The following is a 16,321-nucleotide window of genomic DNA, read 5'->3' as shown; positions in this document are numbered from 1 at the left end:
CTTCCGACTGACAAGATCTGGGCATAAGTGGTGCACAGCTTTGCAGTCTGGTCTCTTTTGCTCCCTAACATGCACTAGACTATACATGCCTTGGTGGCCATTTTAGTTTCAGTAAGCACTCATGGAAGGAGCTCTTTCAGTGTTATCATGGCTCCAGAATGAGTGCAATGGGCTCACAGGATTGAAATTCAGGACCATATTCCCAGCTGGCCTCCATTCTGATCAAAATTTTCACATTGATCCATCAGCATATACAAAGCCTAAATTGCTGTGCACAAAGAAGGCAGCCAGACATACAAAGACCTGATTAGCACATATGCAGGCAAATGGACATACACAGGCAGTTTTGAGAGTGCAAGTTTTGAGAATGTTTGGAAAATGTGGTTCAAAAAAGGAAAGATAAGACATTAAAAGTAAATGGCAAGCAAAAGTCCTAAAGGGAGAGCTAAGACATGGCTTATGCATAGAGGACTTTGACAATAAAGCCCCATATTGAAAGTAGAAACAACAAAATTGCTCTTTATCGAAATGATTGGTCTTACAAGGCGCTGAGCATTCCTGCAAGATTCTGCGTGCCCTGAACAATCACAAATTTCAGTGATCATTGCAGTATTGCCAACCCCAAATGTTCAAAAATCATGAGTCCAGCTCACCAAAAATAATGAGATTGGCTATAAAATAACAAGGTTATGTAACAATAATGGATTTGGTGTTCTTTTTTGTTTGCCTTCTGCTTTTTGAGCCTTTAGGTCACATTTTGATGCTTTCTCCACATCCCCAGGAGCTAGAAACTTACTTTTTCTTTAAAAATGAAGGCTGAAATCATCACATAATCACTTGGTTTCAGGAGCTGGTGTTTTAAGGAAAATAATAATCATGAGACTCGTGACAAAATCATGAGAGTTGGCAGCACTGGAATTGATTGTGCTCAGCGCTTTGCTGGATGGAGCCCTAACACAAGGAGAAACAGCATGAAAAGAACATTAATAGACTGATTACTTTTAGTACATAAGAGAGCAATGCATGTTATGGAAAATAAATCCTTAGATCATGTCTAATTGAAGAGAAGATCCTGCACTAGAGCATACAATAAAACCAGTAATGAACAAATTTTTGGACTACTGTATGCAGCCCTTTCTGAGGGTTTGTATATTAATGTTGTTCTATACAATATAATTATCATGGTAAACACATTCTAATCATCTGGTTGTTGGGATTTTATTTAACAACCACAATCATTTCAAGCATGTTTTTCTTAACTTCCCTTTGCAAACTCACCTATCTCAGGGCAGGGACAGAAATGTGCAATGTGCAAAGGGAAATGACTAATCTCATAATCTTCTGCTTGCTTTTTTTTTTTTTTTTTTAAGTTCTGTTTAAGTTTGACTTCCCCTGCAAACTGCCTTCTTAATCCTTAGTCCTGAACAGTAAATGAACAAACCTTACGCACTGAGTTGATGTCCAGGACAAATGGCCTTCTCTGCCCGGGTTCCAGCTCCAGCTCCAGCCAGCAGCTCCTAGGACTCACCTTGTGAGCAGAGTGCTGCTTGCCCTGCCTTTTTAGCTCAGCTGTGAGAACCACAGTGAGTTCAGGCTTTGGTTAAAGCAGTGGAATCTTTACAGAAGCACACTTCTCAAACAGCAAGAAAACTACATTAGCATCTGCCAGTCAAAAAAATCTACACCAGCAGAGCAAACTATGTAGATAATTACCTATGAGGCACTGATGAGTAGCTCTTTACCACTGTTCTTAACATACCCCCCAGCGTGGGAAAAAAGTGAAAGATTGAACTTCAAAATACCCTAACCTGGTTGCATGTCACTTTCAGTATTACTTTTTTGTCAGCCCATTGAAGTCTCAAGTCTCCTTTATAGAAATAAAAGCTTCTTTACTGTGTGGTATTTGGTGAACTATGTTCCTGAGTTAATTGATGTGTGAAGCTTTTTGAGTGTTCGGAAATCTAATCTGAATTTTCTCACGGTTTCTCATAAAGAAAGGTTGTGACCTGGTCATGCCACTTTCCCTATGAGTCACTTTTTGGATATTTTCATATTCTCATCAGAAGATTTTGAAGCTATGATAGCCAGATACGCTATACAGAAATAGGACAACTAGATTCTAGGCTATGTGATTGTAATGCAGGCAGACCAGATGTCAGCTCTTGCCAAGGCTGCTGGTATTAGCTATGAACCAAGAAACTCCTACTGGAGACCAGACCAGTTCACTTATGTGTTAATGTTACTCAAAATAGGTAAAACTGTTATAAGAATATATTTAGTGTTTATAATATATTTGTAAGTTGCTGCATACTTTCATCTTATTTGTAATGGCTGTCAGGGCCAGCGCAACCCTTTAGGCGACCTAGGCTGTCACCTAGGGGGCTAACGTTTGGGGGCGACGACCGCGGTGGCTGGATCTTCGGCCACCCAGGTCGTTGTTGGTATTTCAGGTGTGAGACCTTCCGTGGCCTAGGGTGCCAAAAAAGCTGGCGGCACTCCTGATGGCTGTATTCCATGCTGTAAGGAAATATGTAAGTTTTGCTTTATAACTTGAAATGTTTGCTCTAAACTTGTAAACCCAGATGGGAAGAGCGTTTTCCTCCAGCCCATCCAGAAGAACTGTCAAAATCAGATGGGCCATCAAGGACCATTGTAATATAAAGGACTGGTTAATGGCCATATCGCACCTTGGAAATACTATGTGCAAGGAAGCTTGTCCTATGGTGTGACGGGTTGGATCACAGAAACCCCCCTGGCAGCTGCCAACTGATGTGCCAGGACTACCTCTGCTCCTGTTTTCCCTGCCAGCTCAGGAATTCAGCACCCTGTCTTGCTGAGCCAGACACTTCCGTCTGCTCCAACAAAGACCCAGGGTCTGAATTACCTGCCCCAAAGCTGCAGGTTTACCTGAAAACAGCTCACAGAAGTGTGCTTGTGTTTAGCACCCAGATGCCCAACTCCCAATGGGATCTAAACCCAAATAAATCCGTTTTACCCTGTGTAAAGCTTATGCAGGGTAAACTCATAAATTGTTCGCCCTCTATGACACTGAAAGAGAGAGATGCACATCTGTTTGCTCCTCCAGGTATTAATACATACTCTGAGTTAAATAATAAGTGATTTTATTAAATACAGAAAGTAGGATCTAAGTGGTTCCCAGTAGTAACAGACAGAATAAAGTAAGTCACCAAGCAAAATAAAAATGCACAAATCTATATCTAATTAAGATACAGTAAGATCCTCACCAGTTCCAGAATGCTCCCTTTTACAGACTAATCTCCTTTTAGCCTGGCTCCAGCAATTACTCACACCCCCTGTAGTTAAAGTCCTTTGTTTCAGTTTCCTTTAAGTATCCTGGGAGGGGTGTGTGTGTGTGGAGAGGCTCCTTCTTTAACCAGCTGAAGACAAAATGGAGGAGTCTCCCACGGTTTAAATAGACTTTCTCTTGTGGGTGGAGACCCCATTCCTCACTCCTATGCAAAATCAAGCTCCAGGATGGTGTTCTGGAGTCACCTGGGCAAGCCACACATCCATGCATGACTCAGTCTTTATAGGCAGAAGCCATTGTCGACATGGTATTTTATATGTCTCCAGGAAGACTTCTTATGTGGATTGGAGCCTTCCAAGCTCTTTTGTCTGTTAAGTGCTTCCTGGTTTAGCACCTAATTTGCACATTCCTTTCCAAGAAGTGACCAAATGTTCTAACTAAGGCTACTTAGAAATCAAGCAATTATACAGCCAATGTTCATAACTCTGAACACACAAATGATGCCTACATACAACTAGGATGAACATAACCTTTACATAGATATGTTACATGGCATATGTAGCAAAACCCTATTCCAGTTATATCATACATACATTTATGAGCACCCCCACCCCATAAAGCCTTACACTTTACACTGAGGTACACTGTTGTTGGGTCTAAACTTTTGGTGAACTTTGGAGCCAAAAAAACACCCAGACTGGCCGTCTCTGCATAATCCTTTCTGAACCTTTTTTTTGAACAAAGCACTGACCTGCAAACTACTCATGACACCCCCTTCCTCAAGTAGCCATTAGCCTTTATCTCTATGCATTTACTTGTTAAACTTGCTTTTCCTGTAAAATCTTGATTGATTATGCATGACCATTATCTTTTATTAATCACTTTGTTTACTTCTGTGTATAAATATTGATGCTCACCCCTAAATAAGGGGCCACACTTATTCTAAAGCTTTTGGGGTAGTGTGTGCCCGTTGATCAACGCATTTGTGTCTGGTCTCTGACAGAATTGTGGGCCCATATTCCAACTCCGCACAACCTCGGGTGTTGGAGAGGTGAGTGAGGACTTGCTTTATTACCTAACAATTTGGGGGCTCGTCCGGGATTCCTTCTGGTGCGGTACCTCTGTCCAGTGGTCAGACCACTCATATATGAATTGGCAAGGCGCCACAGGAGATTTCTCCTAGCCAATTCAATATTGAGGGGTCGTGTATTGGACAGCAGGGTAAACGCCAGTTGGAGGGCTCCTGTCAGACACCATGGGTCAAGGGACTAGCGTGCCTCTTGAGAGTCCGTTGGGGATTGTAAATAAGTTATGGAATGAAGGGAAACTCCCAGTACAGACAGGAATGTCTAGGAAGAAGTTGTACACACTATGTGTAAGGAATTGGACTGGGTATACCGCGGTATTGGCCGACTCGGAGATGAGGTGGCCTTCGTATGGCTCTTTCGAACAGGCTGCCTTAAGAGGAGTAAAGAGCCAGATCGAAAAAGACCATCCGGGACAGTTATGTTACTGGTTTTGTTGGGACACAGCAGCAGAGCTGTGGAAATCTTTAAAAATTATGGCAGTCAGGTACTCTCCCGAGAGTGAACCCCCTCCAGGTTATTTCGATGAAGGGTGTAGACCACGGCGTGTTTTGACTCGTCAGCTGGTCCCCTCTGCACCTGCCCCTATTCCTCCGCAGGGGAACTCTCTCCTTGTAGCAGAGGGGAATCTGCAGGATCCCAGATTGGAATTTGTGCAGAAGGATGAGGAGGAATTGGAGGGGCCAACCTTGGGAGGAGTAGTTACTAGGCTTAGGTCCAAGCAGGTACAGCAGGGTGCATGCCCCCCCCCTGAGGATAGCCCAGAGGATGTCTCTGTCAAATCTCTTGCGAATAATAAAAGTATGGTTATAGAGATGCCTTTACAGGTGCACGATCAACCTTATATGAGCAATGATGGACGATTGCAACATGCTAGTATTGTGGAATATAAAGGATGGCTAGAATGGGATTTGAAAGAGTGGGGACAGTTGTCAGGGTCTTTTGGGGAAAATCCCCGAAAGATCATAGAACTTCTAGAAAGATTGTTTTTAAGTTATAATCCTACTTATACGGATGTGGATCAGTTGTTAAGTAGAGTTTTGACTGGAGAAGAACGTAGTAGATTGTGGATGGCAGAAAGGACATGGGGAGATAGCAATGCAGCTAATGTTACTTGGATGGATAGGCGGGATCTGGCCGCTGGCTGGAATCCCCTAGACTGGACTCAGCTAAGGCTGACTCAGCTGCAAACAGACCGAGAGCGATTATTAGAGAGACTCAAGGAAATGGCTCGCCGCTCGCCTAATCAGGCTAAGTTCATGCAGATTCGGCAGGAATCTGATGAGCCGCCCAGAAAGTTCTGGTTGAGGCTATTGGAGGGGGCCCGAATGTTCACTCAGATGGATCCTGAGAGAGAAGCAGACCACCCTACTCTTATTTCATTTTTTGTGAATCAGTCGGTGCCCCCTGTAAGGGATTACTTCTTAAAGTTTCGCCCTGGTTGGGGAGGTGAGTCAGTCACTTCAGTGTTGGAAGTAGCTGATTTTGCCTGGGAGAAAGAAAGGGAAAGTAGTAAAAAGAAAGAGAAAAAGGAAGAATATAAGCTGATGGCTTTAGCTTTTCACGGTGGTGTTCGAGGCAAAGGCCGTGGCCGTGGCAGGGGATTCCAGGGTGCCCGGGGAAGAGGGTCCTGGCGACCCCAGCCATCAGGAAATTGTTTTCAGTGCGGACAGCCTGGTCACTTTAAACGTGAATGCCCCTGGGGACGCCCAGAGGGTCTGGTTGCATCCGCAGATGCTTATACAAGTGAGGAATACACCCCTGCACCACCAGCTCAGCCCATCCCCCAGGCCTGGATCAACTATGGAAAACAGCAGCAGCCGCAGCAAACTCAGCCTCCTCAATGACGGTACCCCGGGGGCGAAGGCAAACAATGTGATGGTCTTATTTCCTTAATGTCTTTAGCCGGCTCCTTTCTCACTTTCTCTCCTCCCAGCGAAGAGCCTCGTTTAACCCTTTCAGTCCAGGGACTGCCTGTCTCTTTCCTCATTGATACTGGGGCTACTTTCTCTCTTTTAAATCATGCCCCCTCTCCCTGGCTATTCTCTGAGGTTAAAACTGCGACTGGGGTGGAGGGCAACCCACAGTCTCTGGGACTCACTTTGCCTTTGAATGTTATTTATGCTGATAAATGTTTTTCTCACCGTTTTCTTTTTTCCCCAGCTTGTCCGATCCCTTTGATGGGCCGGGATTTACTCTGTAAGCTTGAGGCTACTTTAACCTGCACTCCTGAAGGGGTAGGATTATTGATGACAGTGTTAGGAGATTCGGCCCCTACTCAGGGTAATTGGGAAACACCCCCCTCTCTCTCCCCTGACCTCACTGACTTGCCTTCAACCCTCTGGGAAATTTCTGACACTGATGTTGGCCTGCTCCTTTCGGCAGAGCCCGTAAGGATTCAGGTGAAGCCTTCCTTAACCCCCCCGTCAGTCCCTCAATACCCCCTGTCTCTGGAAGCCCGGGAGGGCATCCGCCCCATTATTGAGGGATTCATTGCACAAAAGCTAGTCCGCCCTCAGCGCACTCCCTGTAACACCCCTATACTGCCTGTCAAAAAGCCTCCTAAAAAGGACGGAGACCCTGTTCGTTGGCGCTTTGTACAGGATCTACGAGTTGTTAATCAGTATGTGGTCCCTCTTCATGCAGTAGTTCCTGACCCAGCTACTATCATCAGCCAAATCCCCTGGGATGCTGAGTGGTTCACTGTTATTGACTTAAAATCAGCTTTTTTCAGCATTCCTGTGCACCCAGACTCTCAGTATCTCTTTGGTTTCACCTGGGAGGGACAAAGTTATGTCTGGCAACGACTTCCTCAAGGCTACAGAGACAGCCCCACGATTTTCAGCCAGTGCCTCCGCCACGACTTGGAAGGTTTCACCAGTCCGCAGGGATCCACATTGGTCCTATACGTAGATGACATCCTATTAGGTAATCGCGAAGAAGCTGCCCTCCGCATCGATGGTAAGGCACTTTTATTATACCTACACACCAGAGGCCACAAGGTAGACCCTAAAAAGATTCAGTGGGTCTCACAGAAGGTCCGATATCTGGGCTTCCTGTTAACCCCAGAAGGAAGACAGATGGACCCAGCCCGCATAAAGACTATTCAAAACTGCCCTCTACCGAACACCAAGAAACAACTTCGAGGTTTCTTAGGATTAATTGGCTTCTGTCGCCCCTGGTTGCCGTCCTGCGGGGAGTTAAGCAAACCGCTCCACCGACTCACTGCTAACCCTGCTCCTGACCCTTTGCAGTGGTCCCCGGACACTATTCAAGCCTTTCAGTTACTCAAGGACAGTGTGGCCTCCTCCATGTCTCTCCGCCCCCCCAATTACAGCAAACCCTTTCACCTTTTTGTCCACGAGAGGGGCGGAATTGCTAGTGGTGTCCTTACCCAGCTGAGCGGGCCCCACCATTTCCCGCTTGCTTTTTACTCTCAGCAAATCGACCCTGTCGCTCAGGGAACCCCATCCTGCACCCGGACTCTGGCAGCAGCTGCCCTGCTGATCACAAAGGCAAAGAGCCTAACCCTGGGTCATTTTACCACGGTTTGGACCTCTCATGCCTTGTCAGCCCTTCTGCGTAGGGGCACAACCCAAGTCTTTTCGGCCCATCGTCAGCAACAGCTAGAGGCCGAACTCTTAGAAGACACTAACCTAATTTTTGAAAGGTGTGGACCCCTTAATCCAGCTACCTTGCTTCCTGACCTGCCAGTCCCCCAGGACCAGCACGACTGTGTGGAAGTAGTTTACAGCATCTTACAGATAAGAGACAACCTGTTTGACGTGCCACTGGACAACCCCGATTGCATCCTCTTCTCGGACGGAAGCTCCTTCTATGTTGATGGCAAGCGTTTCACTGGTTATGCTGTCACCTCTGAATGGGACATTCAAGAGGCCGCCTCACTGCCAGGCAACTGGGGAGCCCAAGCCGCTGAACTCTATGCCCTGGCCCGAGCTTGCCAGTTGGCCGCTGGTAAGACCGTTACCATTTTTACTGATAGCAAATATGCTTTTGGAGTTGTGCATTGTCATATCCACCTCTGGAAGTTTCGAGGTTTCCAGACAGCTGCCGGTAAACCCATTCAGCACCTCCCCCTCATCCACAAGCTTTTGGACGCCCTCCAAAAACCCTCTGTCCTGGCTGTAGTTCACTGCCGGGCCCATACTAAAGATAGCAGCCCCGTTACCCGTGGGAATGCCCTGGCTGACGCCTCCGCCAAGAAGGCTGCCACCTTACCTTTAGCCATGCCCACATTGGCTATTGCAACCTCCTCCTTTACTCCACCGCACCCCGTACCAGTACCCGCTGCTGAACTAAAATCATGGGAAAGCCTCGGGGCCACTCTGGTCAAAGGGACCTGGCTTATGCCAGATGGCCGAGCCTGCCTCCCTCGCTCCACATACCCTGTGGCAGTTCGCTGGCACCATGATAAAGGGGGTCACTACGGCACGCACGCCCTCGTGGACACTATCGCTCGCTTTTGGTATGCTCCAGGCATTCAACCCTATTGCCTATCAATAGTGAAAGCATGCAGCACATGTCAGCGTAATGGACCTGCTCCACCTCTTAACAAAATTAAGGGTGGAAGACCTCCGCCTGCTGCTCCATTTCAACATCTTCAAATTGATTTTGCAGATATGCCAAAGGCTTTTGGGAAAAAGCACCTCCTTGTTTTGGTTTGCCCTCTGACTTCCTGGGTCGAAGCTTTTCCTACTGCTAATTGTACTGCTGCCACAGTGGCGAAGATTCTCCTTAGAGATATTGTACCCCGTTTTGGCATCCCTCTTGTGCTCGACTCAGATCGCGGACCTCACTTTACTGGTCATGTCCTTGGCCATTTAGAACAAGGACTGGGCATTTCACACTCCTTTCATACACCCTACCACCCCCAGTCTAGCGGGAAAGTTGAGCGTATGAATAGGGAACTTAAGTTTACATTGGCTAAATACTGTCAGGAAACAGGATTAAAGTGGCCTCAGGTACTTCCCTTGGTCCTGTTTCACCTTCGTACTCGCCCAACCCGCGCATTGGGATTATCCCCCTTTGAACTGCTCTATGGACACCCCCCTTTCAAAGGCGGGGCGCTACCACGTGCTGATGTTTCACTATTGGGAGGGGATCATATGACTGCGTGTCAGTTTCTCTCCCTACAGGCTCGCCTCCGTACCCTTTGGAAAGCCTCGCAGTTTTCCCAGACCGTGCCGCTGGAGGAACAAATCCACCCGTTCCAACCAGGGGACTTCGTCTGGGCCAAAAAGTTCGTTCGTGACGACACCCTCCAGCCAAGGTTTACTGGACCCCACCAGGTTCTTTTGACAACCCAGACTGCAGTGTTCCTGGAAGGACGCAAATCTTGGATCCACCACTCCCACGTCAAGCCAGCCGTAGTGGACCACAGTGACGGACCAGCAGCTCTTGTCACCACTGAGGACACTGCCTTCGACCAGTGGACCAGCTTACCTCTCTCAGACATTAGACTTAAATTAACTCGAAAAAAATGAGAGGACCCTTTATTCTGACAACTGTATGTTTTTTATGCTTTTTCAGTTTATTTTCTGCTTATGAAGATAATGCTTTTATTAGATATTCCCATGAGGTTAAAACTCGTATTTTAGGAAATAGAAGTGATTGCTGGGTATGTACTCAATTTCCAGTAAATGCAGCACAGGGACTCCCCTTCACACCCATTCCCCTAACCACTGCTAATATGACTTGGATGCCACCGACTAGAATAAAAGATCCAGTCCAACCCAATCTTACATGGGACAAAACAGAAGTGCCAATTAACAAATATCTCAGGGTAACCAATCAAACAGGATCACTGTGTTTTGTTAAAGAAAAAGGGTCAACTTTTGTGGGAACAAGTAAATGCAACATATATTTTAATGGCACCGCCTTTAGTAAAAATCTTGGCTTCAAGCCTTGCGCATCCCACGTATCCCATATGTGGATCCCTCACCCCGATCCAACCTTTTCAACTTTTTCATGGAGGGGCAGGTTTTCAGAGTCAGTTTTTAAAAAGCCCTGCTCAGATCTCGAGGGTGTCCAACTAATTGTTAAAGGATACACAATTGCCTTCTACAACTGCTCAAGCAGTACTACACTGCCCTTTGAGGACAACACTACCAAATTGTGCCTCTGCAGTTCACACAACGACCCCTCTGCGTTACCAGGGGAACAGTGGTACAACGGGCGGTGGGTTACCTCCTACTTTGAGAAATGGAATACCCAAAACGCATTATATGGAACATACTGGGTGTGCGGGCCCAAGGCTTATTATTTCCTCTCCCCTGATTGGGCAGGGTCATGTTATTTGGCATGGCTAGCACCGCCTTCTCGGATCTCCCTCACTCCCCCTCATTTTCCCCACGTTCGTAACATCCGTGAAACTGACAGAGATATTAATCTCCGTGATGGTTTGTCCTGGCAGCGGTGGGCTGGTCACACTAGCTTGAAGGGTGCCATCATCCGTCTACAGGGACTATTAGAATCTTTGACCAATGAAACTGCAACCCTATTTGAGAATCAGGCCGGGGAAATGTCCCAGCTGCGCCAGTTGGCTTTGCAAAACAGAATGGCTTTAGATATGATGTTAGCAGCCCAGGGAGGAACTTGCGCCCTCATAAATGAAGAATGCTGTGTTTTTGTAAATGACACCTACTCTGACACTTTTCAACGTACCAAACACCTAAGGGAAATGGCTAAAAACTACTCCTCTGGCCAGCCACCTTATGATTGGTGGGGAGCCTTATGGAATTGGCTGCCCGGATTTGGGTGGGTTAAAAACCTCTTGGTGGGTGTTGTTGGGGCCATGGTAGTCCTTATAATACTGTGTTGCTGTATTCAGTGTGTCCCCTCCCTCATAAACTCATGTAAGTCAGTTTATTCTTTTCCCACTTCAGCTAAAAGCCTTACTCTCTTCGAATTGGCCCAGGCTGAAATTGCCAAGCGGCCCTTGAGATCTTGAAATAGGGTGTAGCTTTTTGATTAATAGTTATCTCAAAGCTACAAATGGAGGAATGTTGGGTCTAAACTTTTGGTGAACTTTGGAGCCAAAAAAACACCCAGACTGGCCGTCTCTGCATAATCCTTTCTGAACCTTTTTTTTGAACAAAGCACTGACCTGCAAACTACTCATGACACCCCCTTCCTCAAGTAGCCATTAGCCTTTATCTCTATGCATTTACTTGTTAAACTTGCTTTTCCTGTAAAATCTTGATTGATTATGCATGACCATTATCTTTTATTAATCACTTTGTTTACTTCTGTGTATAAATATTGATGCTCACCCCTAAATAAGGGGCCACACTTATTCTAAAGCTTTTGGGGTAGTGTGTGCCCGTTGATCAACGCATTTGTGTCTGGTCTCTGACAGAATTGTGGGCCCATATTCCAACTCCGCACGAGCTTGGGTGTTGGAGAGGTGAGTGAGGACTTGCTTTATTACCTAACACTGTCACATACGGACTTGGAGGAAATAAAACAAAGACACAGGAAAATTTTCCATCTCTTTGCTGTTTGAACTCTACAAGGGCCAGAGACACCAACTGAAGCCAAAGTTCCCCAGGGGCTTCCCCTTGGATCTGCCCTGAAAAACACTTTGAATTGACAGATCACTACCACTCTGTCACTTTTAGGATTTAGATTGCAACTCATCTGTGTATATATTTGCTTGCTTGCTTTAACCTGTAAATAACTCTCATTTCTTTTTCCTAGTTAATAAACCTTTAGATAGTTTATTACAGAACTGGCTACAGGGGTTGTCTTTGGTGTAAGCATAGGCGGTGCATGAGTCCTCTGTGAGCACTGGAAGCCACCCAGAAGTTGGGGGGCCACTGGCACATGGACCGTGGTCCTGCCCCCACTCCACTTCTTCCCCCCGAGACCCCGCCATCACTCCCCCTCTTCCCACCCTCTTCCCTGAGGCCCCTCCACCCACTGCTTGCTCCTCTTTGCCCCCTCCCCCAAGGACCCCTGTTGCTTGCTCCTCTCTGCCTGGAACGGGGCCAAGGGGACACCATGGGGCCATCACTTTTTCCTGCTTTTGGCGAATGATGGGGGGGAGGGGACAGAGAGGAGCGAGTGGAGGATGGGGGAGGCCTTGAGGGGAGAGGCAGGGTGGGAGGGAGAGGCAGAATGAAGGAGGGGCAGAACACAGCCCCCCCACATTTCTATAAAGCTTCGCATCTGGTGCTCCAAAGGCGACATCTGGCTGGGGCATCTCTGGAAGGGTGACCTGCACTGCATCCGTAGCATTTCCCCCCTCCATGGCTGCCCTCTTTTGAGTAGGCTAAGCCTCCTCTGACCTTTTACACACACTGCCCATGGGTGTAAGATCTAGGGTTCCAAGTGATCTGAGGTAAGTGACTGGTCTCTTGGGCCTGGAAGCAACCTGAATATTGTGATTTTTGGTGTAAGTGACCATTTTTCACTAAATCCAGTTTGCCCAGGAGGCAAGATAGACTGTAGAGTCAAAGGGGACTATCTATGACTCCCTGATGAGACTCTCATAGCGATCCAAGAGTTCACATTCATTATTGAGGGCAGGTCTACACAGCATTACTTTGATATAACTACATCTCTGAGGGGTGTGAAAATCCACACCCCAGCGTACTACTGTTATACCAACCTAAGTGCTGCCAACATACTGCCTCGCATGGAAAAGGATTAGATCCTCTTCATTAAAGCACTACAGTGACGCAGCTGAATCAGTGCAGCGTTTTAAGTGTAGACTTGCCCTCCGTTGGTGAAATCTACTTAGAGCATATAGGACCAGTTTGGGGTATCTGCCCTGTTTTTGACAGTCTGCCCTGACATTGACACTTATGGTCATGAGCCACTCCAGACAGCGTGACGTTGACTTTGCCATAATTTGGATGCAAAGGTCTAGAACAGGGGTCAGCAACCTTTCAGAAGTGGTGTGCCAAATCTTCATTTATTCACTCTAATTTAAGGTTTTGTGTGCCAGTAATACATTTTAACGTTTTTAGAACTAAACTATTGTTGTATGTAAAGTAAATAAGGCTTTTAAAATGTTTAAGAAGCTTCATTTAAAATTAAATTAAAATGCAGAGCCCCTCGGACCAGTGGCCAGGACCTGGGCAGTGTGAGTGCCACTGAAAATCAGCTTGCATGCTGCCTTCGGCACCCATGCCATAGGTTGCCTATGCCAGTCTAGAAAAACTTCCCTGCCTAGCACCTGTCCATCACATTTTATAGTAAAAGTGCCATATCTCCAAGTCTCAGCCAGCCAGAATGCTCAATTGATTTCACTGGGGCTTTTGCCTGAATAAAGACGGGTAAGAACTATGAGCTAGATTCTGCTCTCAGTTACAGCAAAAGAAATCTTGGGTAGCCTCACTGGATTTACACTAGGGTAGCAGAACACAACAGATCTCTGAGTAGGATTTGTTGCACTGACTTTTGTCTGATGAAACAAAATAGGAAAGAAAGAATAATTAAAAATATCTGTAGGCTCTGGGCTACTTAACATTTGGTGTTATAGAAAGAAACATGTTTCCACCAGATGGGCCAAATGCAGCATCATTTACAGGGGGCGCAGTGAGTTGTGTGCACACACAAGGGCAGAATTTGGCCAATATCATGTATACACTTGATGGTGTAGTTTCAGCTCTCTGCATCATGACTGCTGTTTGATTCTCTCATGGGCTTCACCCTGCAGCCAGGCTACTTCCTGTGTAGTTTTAGCACATGCTCGATTCATAAGAACTTACACAGCACAGACAAAATTAAACAAACACATGACCTAATTTGGCACAGACTCATCTGTCACAGCCAGGTTTGCTGGCTCAGTCACCTGTTACACCACTCTGACAAGATTCCTTTGAGGAAGTGGGAAAATCTCCGAGGAGCGCCCCAGTTGTTTTCCATCCCATGTGTGGTCCTTCACTGATGTATTGCTATCTGTGGTGATGTTGTTCCTTCTCACCCATTTGAATAGAGACTTGTGCCATTCAAATTGAAGCTCCCTGTGCCCACATACCATATTCATCCCCTCCATTATTTCATTGTAGGATAAAGCTAAAATTTTCAAATGTAGGTGCCTAAAGTTAGGCTCCTACTTCCCTGTACAGGGACCTACATATGTGGCCTGATTTTCAAAAGCCTCCACGGCGAGCCATCCGGCACCTCCCCACCCCAGCTCACCTGCGCTCCAGAAGTCCTGCTGTCGGGAACCCCTGGACTGGCTGCCGGCAGTGGCGCGCTGACCCAGGGGAACCCCTGGACTGGCTGCTGGTGGCTCAGACTCACTCTCCCTCCCAGCGCAGTGGCTGCAGAAAGGCTTTAAAAAAAATTGGCACCGGTTTTTGGTGCCCTCAAATGTTGGCACCATGGGCAACCACCTAGTTGGCCTAAATGGTAGCACCGGCCCTGCCTAAGAGGTTAACTTTAGGCACCCAAGCTTCAAAATCACTTTTCTCTTACTTCTGACCACCAAAGCCAAAAGAAGAAATTAAAAACAATGGGTCAGAACACTTAAAACAATGGAGAAAAACCAGAGAGGAACTTGGACCAGTGGGACAATTTCTGACCTTGAGTACACCTATGTATTTTCCATTGACTAGGTTGCCCAGGTGTTGATGAATGCTGATTTCAGCCCAGGGTTATTTAGTCTTTTAATTGATCTAATGAAGAATAGACTCCCAATAATAATTTGCTTATTACAAATTTGACTTTCGTGTCTTATTGTATTTAGTCTGAAGGCAATGCAACTCATTGTGGGTTAAATTCACCTCTGTGCAAAGAGCCAGCACAAAGTCTATACACCACTTCTGCATCTGCACAGGGGGTGAAGGTCACCCTGTTACTTTACTGGCATGATGCAAGTAAACTTCAATTGCTAAGGCCTAATGTACACTACACAGTTTTGGCGACAAAAGTCACGTTTCGTTGACAAAGCAGTGGAGGTGTACACACAACAATGCTCCTCCTGTCGATTTAACTCTTGTGCTATGCTGACATAACACCACATCAGTGAGCAACATTGAGCTTTTTGTGACAAAGTTAGAGTGATACGGTATTAGGGTAGACACTGCTCTTGCTTATTTCGCCTTAAGTGGTCTCCAGGAGGTGTCTCACAATGGCCACCATCACTGCTCTCATAAGCAGTTTCTACTCCGCTGCCCTGCAGCCAGGTGCACAGGAATGCACCCCTCCCCCTTTAAAACCCTGGGAAATTTTAAAATTTCATTGCCTGTTTGCTTGGTGTGGACAGCCCACATTGCACCTTTCCAGCTGACCTTGCCGGCTTTCCACAGCAAATGTGCTAGAGTACACTGGAATTATTGGATCTGTTGGGTCTGTGGGGAGAGAAGGCTGAGCAGTCACAGCTGTGACCCAGCTGCAGGAACTTTGATACCTATGAGCAGATTGCTCATGGCATGTTGGAGAAGGGGCACGAAATACATGCAGCAGCGCTGTGCTAAGATCAAGGAGCTGAGGCAGGTGTACCAGAAGGTAAGGGAGGCCAATCGTCGCTCTGGTGTGACACTGAAAACATGTAGCTTCTACAAGAAGCTGTATGCCATCCTCAATGGCAACTCATGAGCCATGGGAGTAAGGGGTAGGCTGGGTTTCCCCAGGGATCATTATGGGCATGTCCACATCCCCTCTTGGAATCTTCTGCTCTGGAAAATCAGTCCCTGCATGCAGCTTTCTATAAAGGCCAGTGTTCCTGAAGATGTGTGCATCATTCACCTTGCCTGACCACCCCGCCTTGATGTCAGTGAAATGACTCCAGTGATCCTCCAGCACCGGCAATACCATAGAGAAGTACCTCTTTCTGTTGATGTACTTCATTGCAAGATGGTCTGGGGCCAAAATTCAGATATGCATGCCATCTGTCACCCTGCTGCAGCTAAGGAATCTCATTGCCGCAAAGCCATCCACTATTTCCCGCACATTGTCCAGAATCACTGTGCTTCGTAGCAGGACGCAATTAATG

The 16,321-nt window shown here is 46.6% G+C and overlaps 1 long non-coding RNA gene across 1 annotated transcript; it reads left to right on the top strand.

Annotated features, from left to right (window-relative positions):
* The first annotated feature begins 366 nt into the window (after positions 1–366).
* On the top strand, positions 367–13,190 carry LOC115644891. Its single transcript, XR_003998621.1, has 3 exons — positions 367–380; positions 2,664–2,668; positions 13,022–13,190. It is a non-coding gene; the product is annotated as an uncharacterized LOC115644891 (long non-coding RNA).
* Positions 13,191–16,321: the final 3,131 nt, after the last annotated feature.

The sequence above is a fragment of the Gopherus evgoodei genome, chromosome 2 (assembly GCF_007399415.2).
Source record: "Gopherus evgoodei ecotype Sinaloan lineage chromosome 2, rGopEvg1_v1.p, whole genome shotgun sequence".
Taxonomy (NCBI): domain Eukaryota; kingdom Metazoa; phylum Chordata; order Testudines; family Testudinidae; genus Gopherus; species Gopherus evgoodei.
This window is presented reverse-complemented; position numbering and strand designations above follow the sequence as displayed.